Here is a 13,664-nt window from a genome sequence, read left to right as displayed (position 1 = left end):
CACTAGAAAAAATAGGGATAGTGGGAACATTCCTTAACATTGTAAAGGCCATCTATGCTAAACCCATGGCTAATATCATTCTAAATGGTGAAAAACTGAAAGCATTCCCTCTAAAAACTGGAACAAGGCAGGGATGCCGTCTTTCACCACTTCTATTCAATATCGTCCTTGAAACTCTAGCCAGAGCAATTAGACAGACCAAAGAAATTAAAGGGATACAAATAGGAAAAGAAGAATTCAAACTATCCCTATTTGCTGATGATATGATGGTATACTTAGAGGAACCAGGAAAATCCACCAGAAAACTTTTAGATCTCATAAGTGAATTCAGTAAAGTAGCGGGATATAAGATCAATGCACATAAATCTAAGGCATTTCTATACATAAGCGATGAATCTTCAGAAAGAGAAATTAGGAAAACTACCCCGTTCACTATAGCTTCGAAAAAAATAAAGTATTTGGGAATCAATCTAACAAAAGAGGTGAAAGACCTCTACAACGAGAACTACAGAACACTAAAGAAAGAAATTAAAGAAAACCTCAGAAGATGGAAAGATCTCCCATGTTCTTGGATAGGAAGAATTAATATTGTCAAAATGGCCATACTACCAAAAGTTCTATACAGATTCAATGCAATTCCAATTAAAACCCCATTGATGTACCTTACAGAAATAGAGCAAGCAATTATGAAATTCATCTGGAAGAATAAAAAACCCAGAATAGCTAAAGCAATCCTTGGCAGAAAGAGTGAAGCAGGGGGTATCGCAATACCAGATCTTCAACTCTACTACAAAGCAATAGTAACAAAAACGGCATGGTATTGGTACCAAAATAGAAAGGTGGATCAATGGTACAGAATAGAGGACACGGACACAAACCCAAATAAATACAATTTTCTCATACTAGACAAAGGGGCCAAAAATATGCAATGGAGAAAAGATAGCCTCTTCAACAAATGGTGCTGGGAGAATTGGAAATCCATATGCAACAGAATGAAACTAAACCCATATCTCTCACCATGCATGAAACTAAACTCAAAATGGATTAAGGATCTCGGAATCAGACCAGAGACCTTGCATCTTATAGAAGAAAAAGTAGGTCCAGAGCTTCAACATGTCGGCTTAGGACCACACTTCCTCAACAGGACTCCCATAGCACAAGAAATAAAAGCAAGAATTAATAACTGGGATAGATTCAAACTAAAAAGCTTTCTCTCAGCAAAGGAAACTATCAGCAATGCGAAGAAAGAGCCTACAGAGTGGGAGAAAATCTTTGCCAATCATACTTCAGATAGAGCGCTAATCTCCAGAATCTATAAGGAACTCAAAAAACTCTACACCAAGAATGTAAATAATCCAACTGACAAATGGGCTAAGGAAATGAATAGATACTTCACAGAAGAAGATAAACAAGCAATCAACAAACATATGGAAATATGTTCAACATCTCTAGTAATAAGAGAAATGCAAATCAAAACCACCCTAAGATTCCATCTCACCCCAATTAGAATGGCAATTATCAAGAATACAAACAACAACAGGTGTTGGCGAGGATGTGGGGAGAAAGGTACACTCTTACATTGCTGGTGGGGCTGCAAATTAGTGCAGCCACTCTGGAAAGCAGTGTGGAGATTCCTTAGAAACTTGGAATGGAACCACCATTTGACCCAGCTATCCCACTCCTTGGCCTATACCCAAAGGACTTAAAATCAGCATATTACAGAGATACAGCCACATCAATGTTCATAGCTGCTCAGTTCACAATAGCCAGATTGTGGAACCAACCTAGATGTCCTTCAATTGATGAATGGATAAAGAAAATGTGGTATATACATACAATGGAATATTACTCAGCCATAAAGAATGATAAAATTATGGTATTTGCAGGCAATTGGATGAAACTGGAGAATATCATGCTATGTGAGATAAGCCAATCTCAAAAAACCAAAGGAAGAATGATATCACTAATAAGTGGATGATGACACATAATGGGGGGTGGGAAGTGTTAGTGTTGGGGTCGGAGTTGGCTTTAGGGAGGGGGCAGTAATGGAGGAAGGAAGGACTGTATAGATGGAGGGGAAGGGTGGGAGGGGAGGGGGGAAGGGAAAAAATGGCAGAATGAATCAAACAACATTACCCTATGTAAATTTATGATTACACAAATGGTATGCCTTTACGCCATGTACAGACAGAGAAACAACATGTATCCCATTTGTTTACAATAAAAAAAATAAAGAAAAAAAATAAAAAAATAAAATTATCACATCGTCTAAAAAAAAAGTTTAGTATCAATTATTTTTCTAGGACTTTTCAACAGGAAAGAGCACATACTGTTTAATACACTGGTCTGATATCTTGGTTTTAGAGTAAAATAAATAAATTAGACTAAACATATACAAGATTACTCAAATGTGCTTGTTAGAGACATCTGATTAATTTGTAAAGTTAAAATGCTAATTATTAAATAACATCGAGTTCTCTTAACTCCTTAAATTCCAGGGAGTAACATACTTAAATGTTATTGGTGTTTTCATAAATTGGTGAATAAAAAGGGTTTAAAATTGCTTTGTGTCATGACTAATAAAAAGGTAACTAAGAGTTAAGTCCTAACAGGTACAATTCTATATACAAAGGGGTCCAAAAATTTCAACTGTGTTTCAATTAGACTACTATAAACAACAAAGTGTTTAATATTGTTAAAATAAAGTGATTTAATTAAATTTAGAAATTGCATAAGAGTTGTTTCAGGGTTTGAACAACAAAGGGTCAACAGATAGGAAAGAAAAAAATAAAAGGTTCCACATATGGAAATATATTTAGTGAAAAACAAAATGTTTCTGGGTAAGCAAAAGCTTATGTGCTAAACATGAGGGTCTAAGTAAGTGCTAAGACAATCTGTGTGTAAGTAAAGGGCAAATTTCAGCAAGCTTGTGTGTAGCTAAGTTGGATATATACATATATATATATATATATATATATATATATATATATATATATATGATCATCAGTTAAAGCTACTTAAGATTTTTCCTAAGGCCAAATACTAAAGTACTGATATAAACCACAAGTTTAATCTATATGTTAAAATGACAGGGATTTCTTAGAAACACTAATTTACTCTTAACATCATGTCTGTTAAGTTTTCTTCTTTAGAACAATTACTCTTGAAAATTGGGGTTATACATTTATGGTTAAACAACAATTGTTAGAGTATTATACTACATTACAGAGTAAAAAGTTCTCTTTAAAAACCTAAATTTGGTTAATAAAAAGGTATTAAGGTAATTGGAATGGTTATTATTTGTATTTTAAATGTGTTCATTTCTTCCAGGTATACAAGTCTTTAAAGCAGAAATTTATCAAACTGCGCTTCTCCAAATTAAACTTGCCTGTAAATGGTAATTTTAAACTTATAAAGAGTAAATTTTATTGGAGATTTGTTTCTATAATGTAATGCTCTATTATAGGACTTATTATCAGTAGACTATATGTACAATTTGTTACTTTTTACACCGAGAAAAAATATTTCAAATGAAATGTATTTCTTAAAATTAGTGAGAGTTTGATTTTTTTAAAGGTTAATATCATGAAACATAAAAAACATTTTGTCACTTTTCCACACAAAGAAAATTTAAGAGCTCTCTTGCCTTTCTTTGATTTGTGTTTTGGTTATAATGTTAAATTGTATTGACTCATGCTCATATAGACTCAGGAAACAATATATGTAAATTTGAAATAATATTTCAGGAGGTCAAACTCACCATCCAAATTAGAACACTTAAGATTGGTGAGGGGCCACGCCTTACCTCAGATAAGGCTCTGCCTCCCACTGAACTGCAAGTTAGAGTGACTCCAAAATAAGACAGACTTGAGCTTATTGAAAGTTATAGTTAGACCAGCAAAGGGAGGAACTACCTTAAAGAAAAATCCACTCAAAGGAGAATCCAAGCCAAGTTAAAAACCAAAAATAAACCCAAATGACTGGGAATACAAATCATATCTCAATAATAACCCTGAACATTAATGGCCTAAAATCATCAATCAAAAGACATAGACTGTCAGAATAGATCAAAAAGAATGCAACAATATGTTGCCTTCAAGAGACTCATCTCATAGAAAAACACATCAATAGACAAAAGGTGAAAGGATGGGAAAAAACCTACCATGCAGACAGACTCAGTAAAAAAGTGGGGGTTTCCATCCTTATTTCAGATAAAGTGGACTTCAAGCCAAAGTTAGTCAGAGGGATATAGAAGGACATTTTACATATAAACTGTGGTATATATACACAATGGAATATTACTCAGCCATAAAGAACAATAAAATTATGGCATTCGCTGGTAAATGGATGAAGTTGGAAAATATGCTAAGTGAAATAAGCCAAGCCCAAAAAACCAAAGGCTGAATGTTTTCTCTGATAAGTGCATGACAATATATAACAATGGGGGTAGCATGGGAAGAGAAGAATGAAGAAACTTTCAAGGGTGTAGAGGAAAAGGGGTGGGAGGGGGTGGGGATCAAAAAACAGTAGAATGAAACAGTATTACCCTATATATATGTATGATTACATGAGTTGTGTGAATATACGTTGTGTACAACCATAGAAATGAAAAGCTGTACCCCATTTGTGTACAATGAATCAAAGTGTGTCTGTAAAAATGAAAAAAATATTTAAAAAAATAAAGTTATAGTCAGAGGATTGGTTCTTGTTGTGGAATTACTGTGATCTCAAACAGGGAATATATTGTAGAGCCAAAATGTTCAGCCAAAATTCAAGATTGCTATTATCCAAGCTGAATGTATTTTTACTCTTGCTAATTTCATTTTGTAAAACTGCTACTGATTAATGTTTGCAGAGGTTCAAGAACACAAACCTAGGTAAATTGTGCTAATAAGCAATCACCACAGAACAGATAGTATGTAATGGTAAATTCCAGTACTAATACAGACTACAGTTTTAAAAAAGGTTATATAAGTATAAATTTATATTCACTGACGTTAAAGCCCAGTACTCTTACTTTATGACTGGTGAGACTGGCTTGCTTGATATTTAAGATCAAACTTAGAGATTGATATTAAATACAGAGGCCAAGAAAAACTAGTATTTGGCTCTTGCCCTCAAAGTCATCCTGAATCCGGGGAACAATAGGACTTCTCTGAGGGGCTTTGCAACTCTGGGTCACATGACCTCCCAAAGAAGGAAATTGATGAGACCACTGGAGGATGGAAAGCCAATCAGTGCACTTGCTGCAGAGGAGGGTCACTGGAAAAGGGAGACATCCCTGATGCTTCCAAGAGGTAAGCCATCTCATCAAGGAGACCCTATCTAGCAAATGGCACTAAAGGAGCTAAGAAGCCGCTCTCAATTTCCCCACGAGTGACTGTAGGAGCTCAGCTGACTCTTAACAAGACAGGAACAAGTCAATTTAATCAGCTTTATCATAAACATCTAGAAAAACAGTTAAAGTCAAAGCATTCTTGAACATTTAAATGAAACAATAGTTAAATGTAACTTATAAAATACACTTGTGTTAGCCCACTAGAATAAGGAAAGTTTGGAAGTTACAAAAGAGAGATTCTTAGGCAAATGTACCTGATAACTATCAAGAGAAACTGCAAGAGTCAGAAATTTTTAGTCAGTTTAAGGCCTACAGACCTTCCTAATCTACACAGGTAGGCTTAATTTATGTTTGCTAGTATGATTATCTAGCCCTAAGTAACTGAAGTACAGAGATCTCTACTAAACTCAGGTTATACCAATAAAAGGATATTTTACAAAATCAGATGACACAAAGTAGTTCAGTTATATTTTCTGGGGACATCAATGACATTAAGAGTTAAATGTGGTGTTTACATTCCTGATAACTTGGACAATATTAACAATGATAACAAGGCCACATAAAGACCTTGCTCTCTCCAACCTTTGTTAGGCCTTGTTATGGGAACAATTTCTCAGTTCTTCCACCTCCTAGTGAGGGATTATTGACCTCTGTCATCTTCATGACATGTTCCAGATACTGCAACATTTATTTTGTATTAATCTCATTTCAATACTCACATCTTTTGTTTCTCTTTCATAGAAGCACCCACCGCCTGATGACTTTGCAACCTGCTCTTCCCCAACCAGACTTCTACCATGGACCCCTCCATTGCCACAGTTTCTAAAAGGGAACTCCAAACTGCTTGCCCCATGTTGCCCCCTTCCAGCTCAAAGGAGACAGAGCAGTCATCACTCCATTTCCTTACAGCAGTAAAGAGTTTCTAAAGCAAAAGCGGGAAATGAAACCAGAATTGTGGACAGGCAGTTAGTGTAGAAATAGGGGATCAATTCAAATGGAGTAAGTGGAGGCCAAGGAAAGCCATCTGCCTCTGGAAGTTGGAGACTGCCCCTGGGAGAATGGAACATCAAGGATCTGCAGAGCCCATTGATTACCAGACTTACCTGACTGAATCACTTTTCCCTTCCCTTGGCCATTCACTTCTCACTTTATGGATCTTCCTGCACAACCAGGCCTAGTCACATAGACAGGAATGAGAGACAAGGGGGGAAAGAACTGGAGAACAAATGAGACATTAACCTATAAAGGATGTAGGGTGTGCTCGCTTCTTGGGACTTTAGAACATCAGCTGTGGCCCCCTTCTCCCTCCCAGGAGAAGACTTATGTTATTACCTTTAAATAGAACCTGGTTAATATGCTAAATCCTACTATAATGTTAGGATTATCCTGCATAATCTTTCTTATAATACTTGCAGTTCTAAAATGTTTGCGGTCTACTTTCAACAAAAGAATCACAAGGGTTCAGGTCAATCAAGTCCTCCTGAAGGAATCCCTCGCCCAAAATTAATAAAAATGGGGGAAATATTGGCAGAACCTAGTTCTTGTCTGGCAGCAGTGAGTGTCCCAAGAGTGTAAGGAAAACTTGCAGGGAGGAGCATTCCTCTTTTCCTGCCTAGGAAAGTATAAAACTGCTCCAAGTTGACTCAGTGTTACCCAGAGAACTCATATAGACACCTGGTGGTCTGATACCCCGTGGCACATTGTGATTGGGCTAGAAGCCTATAAAATGTATGGCTGTTCCGACAATTATTGAGTTTTCAGCCTGCTCACCAAAAGCCTGCTTCCACCCAACTCCCTGAGTCTGGGGATTTTGACTCCATGTCCTTACCAACTTCAGAGCTAGCCTAGCACAACTACACTAGGTGTCTATGGAGGGAGTTCTTTCTACCAATGAAATTTGCCTAGAAACTTAAAAAAAGAAAAAGAAAAAAGATATTTGCAATAGTGAAAGGGCAAGTTAAAGAAACTGCTCAACTCAGTCAATTCTATAGAGAACTGTGCAAAAGCAACCATTTAAAGGCAATTCTTATTATTTGAATTGTACCAGTGCTTTTTTTCTTCAATTTAGTATTTACCTAACAGTTAAAAAGCATTCATTAAACAGATAAACATATAAATATGTACATGTACACATTTTCATGAATTTTATATACAGTTATATATACTACATAAATAATATGAAATACCAGTGTATATCTGTACATACATAACATACATATTGTATCATAAAACACAAGTATGTATTTTTTTACATTTGTTTGTATGGTGATCATCCAATTGTGATATCCTGGTTTATAGCAGACAGTATCAGTGTATTTTGTAAAACTGGTATAATTAAACATCTGCACTATACTCTACTTACTATGGATTACAAATTGCATGGTTTTCTCATTTTGGGAAACTAATCACCTCATACTAGATTTTACTTAGTTTCATTTTGGTACATTTCAGGGTGTTATGTCATACTTACATTAAACTTAGTTTTTCTGGTTGACATAAATGTAGTAAAGGATAATTTTAAGAAATCATTAGGAAAATTAATTATGTACATTTATATATAGTAATTATCTTACTTTTATTTATTTCTCATAAAATATTTAATACATAATAAAAACAATAAAAAAATTAAGAATCTTATTCACAAATGTATGGAAATAAAAGTGGCAAGATTTTATATCTTACTGATAACATAAACTATGATTATGATTCAATGAAATCTTGTTATATTTCAGCCAAATGAATTTTTCTGTGTTAAACATTTGTGTTTATCAGATTGACCAAATTTCAAGGACTTCCTGTGCATAATAATTAAGGGCTGATTTTATTAGTCCAGTAAATCACTCATTTTAAATATATGTGTTGATTCACATTTTTAGTCTAGAATTTACCAATTGACTTTATTAATTCAAACTATATGCAATTATATGAAATTATTCTATGTTTTGCTTTGCTTTGCTCTATGGTAAAACCATTATAACCTTTCATTCACCTTCAATTTCTTTAATCACAACAAAGCTTTTAATACTAAATTTAGTCAAATTGTGCATATCATTGCTTAAATCACACTTGTCAAGTTATCATACACAGTACAAAATCAAGTTTTTATGTTTATAATTAAAGAATTTATCTTTTTATATTTAAACTCTACTATAACTTTCTACTTTCCCTATCATTAACACTATCTACCTAATATGTAAATTTATCCAATGTAAAATTAATTTTAAAAATTCACAAGCAGCAGAAATCCTGGTAGAAATAAAGTGGATGCACCTACAATATTGATGAAAATACATCATTTTAAGAGTCAGTGACAAATTGAAATGAAAGAAAATAGGGAATTTAATGAGAATGTGTTTGACCATACTAACAAAAGCATTTATTGAATGTTTGCCATTTTTCGTTAATAACTTGTAAATGTTTTTATGATCAATTTGGGTAATTTTTAGAACATCACATGTAGTAGATATAGACACTATTTTATATTTTCAAGATGAGTAACTCACTTCATATTGACAGAAGTAAAATAAAGATTATTAGATTTGAATACAGTTAGAAAATTAACTGTATAGTTACTAACCCTAGCCAGGTCAGAAATGAATATTGTCAAGAAAGTCACTTATCTGAATATGTATCTTTGCAACTTTCCCTAAATTAAATACATTTGTATTGTCAGTAGAATTGCTTACATACCTTTTTTATTTCATGAAAGAACTCTAAAACTATATCCAATTTAAAAAATTAACTTGGGTGCTTATAGAATTAATTAAATTGGGAAATAATTGTTTAAATTAAATGACCAAATTACATTATGTAAGAACACAGAAAATGCTACAAATGTTCCATCTGTTTTTTCCAATATCCTATAAATTGAGGACATTCTGTTACACCATAGAATCTTTTGGTGTATACCTCACTATTACAAGACCCACACACACACCATACATCAGGTCTATTTGCACAATAATATTAACTTTATTTGCTATAAGCTAGACTATTTGATTTCTTGCACACTAATTTTAGCAGAACTGAAAGCAAAAGCAGCCTTTCTCCTGGTCTTCCAAAAGGATGGACTCAAAGAAAAGATTATCCTAGTCCCCTACCTGCTCCTTGAAGGCACATGAAAAGTGTCTCTGAGAAAAAATAAGCTGAGTAGAATGCACTTGTGGGAACAAAAGAGAGAAATGTGACTTTATGCTCTACAAGCTGTAAAGACTTGCTCTACAAGCTGTAAAGACTTGTCTCTTTCTCTTGTCCAGGGATGTGGAAGTTTCTCAGAGTATAAAGTTCTGAGATATTTCTAGGAAGCCAGAGTCCTTGCAGCCTGTTCTCAAACTTAAAGTTCCAGTGTTCCATATTTGGAAAGTGAATAACAAATCCCTAGAGGCATTGGACTAATAAGGGTGGAATGAATCGCTTTTCAACAGCAAAAATATGGTTTTCTGAACAAAAGTGGAATGTGAAATACTTTGGATGTTCACAAAATCTAAGGTAAGCCATCAAGGTAGCATTGCCAAAAGAAAAATAAATAATTAAATTTGAGTTTAGAGTCAGCTTGGAAAGAGAAATTGGAAAGCAATATCAAGGTGATTTTATAAAAGTTGAAGTTAAATGTTGTTTTCAGCTGAGTCAGTTTGAAATGCACATCCTTTGTAATTGTAAGAAACAAATGGTTTGATGTTTTCTGAAATAGAAATTTTAGTCTAAAGTTGACAGAATCTGGAACTGATTTAGCAAAATCTTTAGAGTCTGATTCTTGTCCATCACTTCTATTCTGCCACCTCATTAGAATATCATTTTGTCTTCAAACAATCCCTTTTTCTTCTTTCCATTGTCTTTTTCCATGTCACCTGTTCTTACCCCCTTTATATAATAATATTCCTATTTTTTCTTTCAAAAAATCCTGCCAACATTCTTGTAGTTATTCATTTAAATTGCTGGCAAAATAATTTCAGCTTGATTCAGCTCATCTTTTTTGAGGAAAATCTTGGTCCTAGGTTTTGGGTCACTAAACAATATGTTTTTTCAAAGGTGCTGTCAAAGGTATCCCAAATCTGATCAATCACTTAGAGTAAGGAATTTACATGGTTCAAACACTTATTAATGCACACAAACAAGCAAATAATCATTGAAATTTTGTGTCAGGTGTGTGTATAGGCAATAATATAGTAAAGCAAAACCAAAATATTTCAATGTCTCCATGAAGCATAAATTAGAAACACACAAAAAAAAAACATATAAAATAAATATATTGTGGGCTGAGGAGAAAGCTCAGTTGGTAGAGTACTTGACTTGCAAGCACAAAGCCCTGGGTTCAATCCCCAGCACCACAAAAAAAAATATTGAAATTTATGTGGTAGGGGTTACAGAAAAGTATTTGATAAAGTACAGGAATTATGATTGTAAATAAGGTAGAAAGGGAAATATTTATTGGAAAGCTAATAATTGTAGGAATAAATAATTATAGGAAGCAAGCAAGCAAGCAAGTCATGGAAATACAAGGCAGAAAAGGCTTTCAAGGAAGAGGGAAGATGAGTATACAAGTTTTGGATAGAACTTTGCTGCCAATGTTCAGAAAACAGAAGTCCCTGGTGGCTGAAGAAAGCTGAACATTTGTGTGGTACACAAGACCAATATTTTGTAAACTATCATGGGCTTTTTGTTGTGTTTTTAATCTGAGTCATATAAACAACAATCGTGATAACTTTTATTAGAGGAATCAAATAATTTGCATTTGGTTTTAGTAGATTTCTACTATAAATACTCTGCTGTAAATAAAATCCAGGGGTTCTAGATACAAAAGATAAAATAATTCTGTTTATTGCAGTAATTTAGGGGGAAGATTGAGTGACTAGGTCAGAACAATGAGAAGTGGTTAAACATGTTTTGAAGTCATATGTTGCTGATGGATTATATACATATATCATGTCAAAGAAAGAAGATACTAAAAGATTCACTTAAGGAGGATGTTGGCCCCTGGTATTGGTATTATAAGTGTTGCTATGAACTGCAGTGGCAGAGACTTGAGAGAAGCAGCTTTGGATGCAAAATTATTAGAAAACCCAGTTTTAGTCAGTATTTATTTCAAGAATTCAAATGGATGTTTAATAGGGTTTTAATTTAAACTTCAAGTAGTAGGTTCATGTAGGAAAAAGAAATTTGGAAGCAATTTTTATATGAATTTAGTTTAAAGTCACACAGAATGAAAGTGCACAAAAGGAAGGCCAGGCAGCAAAGAAGAGACCCAGTGACTATGTAGACCTTCATGACCAGAAAGCACCAGACTGTGGAGTTCTTCTCAGAAGAATAAGAGTACCGTGCATACAGAGACATCACAGGCCAACGTTCTTCATAGTGTTAGAGTATTACTCTCTTAACCCTGTTTATCTCTTTTGAAAGACTGCATAGATACTTTCAGAATCATCATTTAACTCAAACAAAAAACCTATAATAGAGATCACCTGAGGTTTCTCTTACTACATCTTCCCATTATGTTTGTGTCCAAATGACTCATCTCCATCAATCTTTCATCCTATGGACTGTTCTTAATATCTACTGTAATATTTAGCAGTCCTTGTTCTTCTTTTCTATTCTCCCTGAAATGCGATTTATAATTCACCTCTTTCCTTAGTCTTAAATCTTTCATTTTCAGTACATTCATCTCTACCAAAAAAAAAAAAAAATCCTAATTATCCCCAATGGTTTTATAATAACTTGCTGATTCATCCTTATGTTCATGACTGGTAATCCCTTCAAAGTGACTTCACTTCCCTTCTGTATCTTCCCTTGAACACTGTTCCATTATTTTCTCATTGTTGACTCTCATGGAATGATGAAACAGTCATGATTTTTTGTGAAACATGCTTTCATTTTCAGATCCCTACTACTGCTCCCTCTTTAATGAAGATTCTTTTACCTCAGCTTCTATTTTTCATATGTCAATCCTCACACCTGTGCTTAGCAGTCCCTGGTGGTAACAGCCAAAGAAGCTGCTACTTGCAGTGTGCAGTCATGCATCATGTTATTTATTCTTCTCCACACTTGCTTCCACTCAAATCCCTCAATGCAAAGGTGTCCTGTCAGTAGCAACATTTTCCACACACAGTTTCTTCCCGGCTAGACTGCTGACTAAATCACAATGGTACAAGTTGATTTCCCCAGAAACTATTTTAATCTTTATTTAAATCATTTTGAATATTTCAAAAGATGCATAAATATCCTAGGAAAATGGGATTGAAAATGTTTATTCTAAATCTTCCTCATATATCTCATATTTACATGTTTTTTTCTTATGCTTTGACTTTATCTAATTGTTCAACATTTTCTTATACACTAGAAATACTATCAAAAATATTTTCTGAATATTTTCCAGGAAGCAAAGCATACCATACCCTAGAATACTTATGGTACTACTTATTAAAATGGCTTGAGTATTAAAGAAATTTAAAACATTATTTCTATTGCTTTTTCACAGAGTTACTTTGCATTTATTTAACTAAATATTGAATTAACAGTGGAAGCATCCATGTGACATATTGAAGGTGGAATTTTGGGGAAACTAGCTTTGTAAAATAGTCTAGATAATGTGGCTGAATGACATGGTCAAATGTCAGGAGACTTACTCTTTTTTGGCAAATGGAATATTTCATCATGTTAGCGATATAAGAACACTGAAGACTTCTGCTCACAGAAATCTAACATGGTTTAGTCCATGTTCTGAGCCTGTTAAATTACAGAATTCCTTCTTCAAAAATTTATACTCATTGCCTATCTCAACATTGTAAAACCACCTTCACCAATGCTAGTTAAGGTTGTAAATAAATTAAAGTTTGCTTATGTGAATTTTGTTAATTATAAAGTGTGATTCTATAATGTTTAGCACATACAATATGTTCAATTTGGTTTAGTTATTAACATCTTTAAAACCTTCTCCCTTTCAGACTAAAGTATTGTACAGAATATATGAAATAATAAATCAACTAAGTAACTAAAATCCTCAGACCTGATTTTTAAATATCCTAATATATATATTATATGTAAGGAAACAGGACAGATGCTACTAATTGACCCATTATTTTCATGAATATATATAAATTTATGTTGTATCATATTCATTATTACACAGTGGAATATTTAATTTTGAATTCATACATTAAAATATCACTGTTTTTTACAAAAAGTGGTATGAATATACAAAATATTCTTAATATTTTAATTACCAATTTTATCAGTGAAATAAATTTTTAAAAATTATACATAATATAAATCATGTCTATATACATATCACACACACACACACACACACACATATATTTTTGTGGGGCTACTA

This window comes from Sciurus carolinensis, unplaced genomic scaffold, assembly GCF_902686445.1.
Source record: "Sciurus carolinensis unplaced genomic scaffold, mSciCar1.2, whole genome shotgun sequence".
In the NCBI taxonomy this organism is placed as follows: Eukaryota; Metazoa; Chordata; class Mammalia; order Rodentia; family Sciuridae; genus Sciurus; species Sciurus carolinensis.
This window is presented reverse-complemented; position numbering follows the sequence as displayed.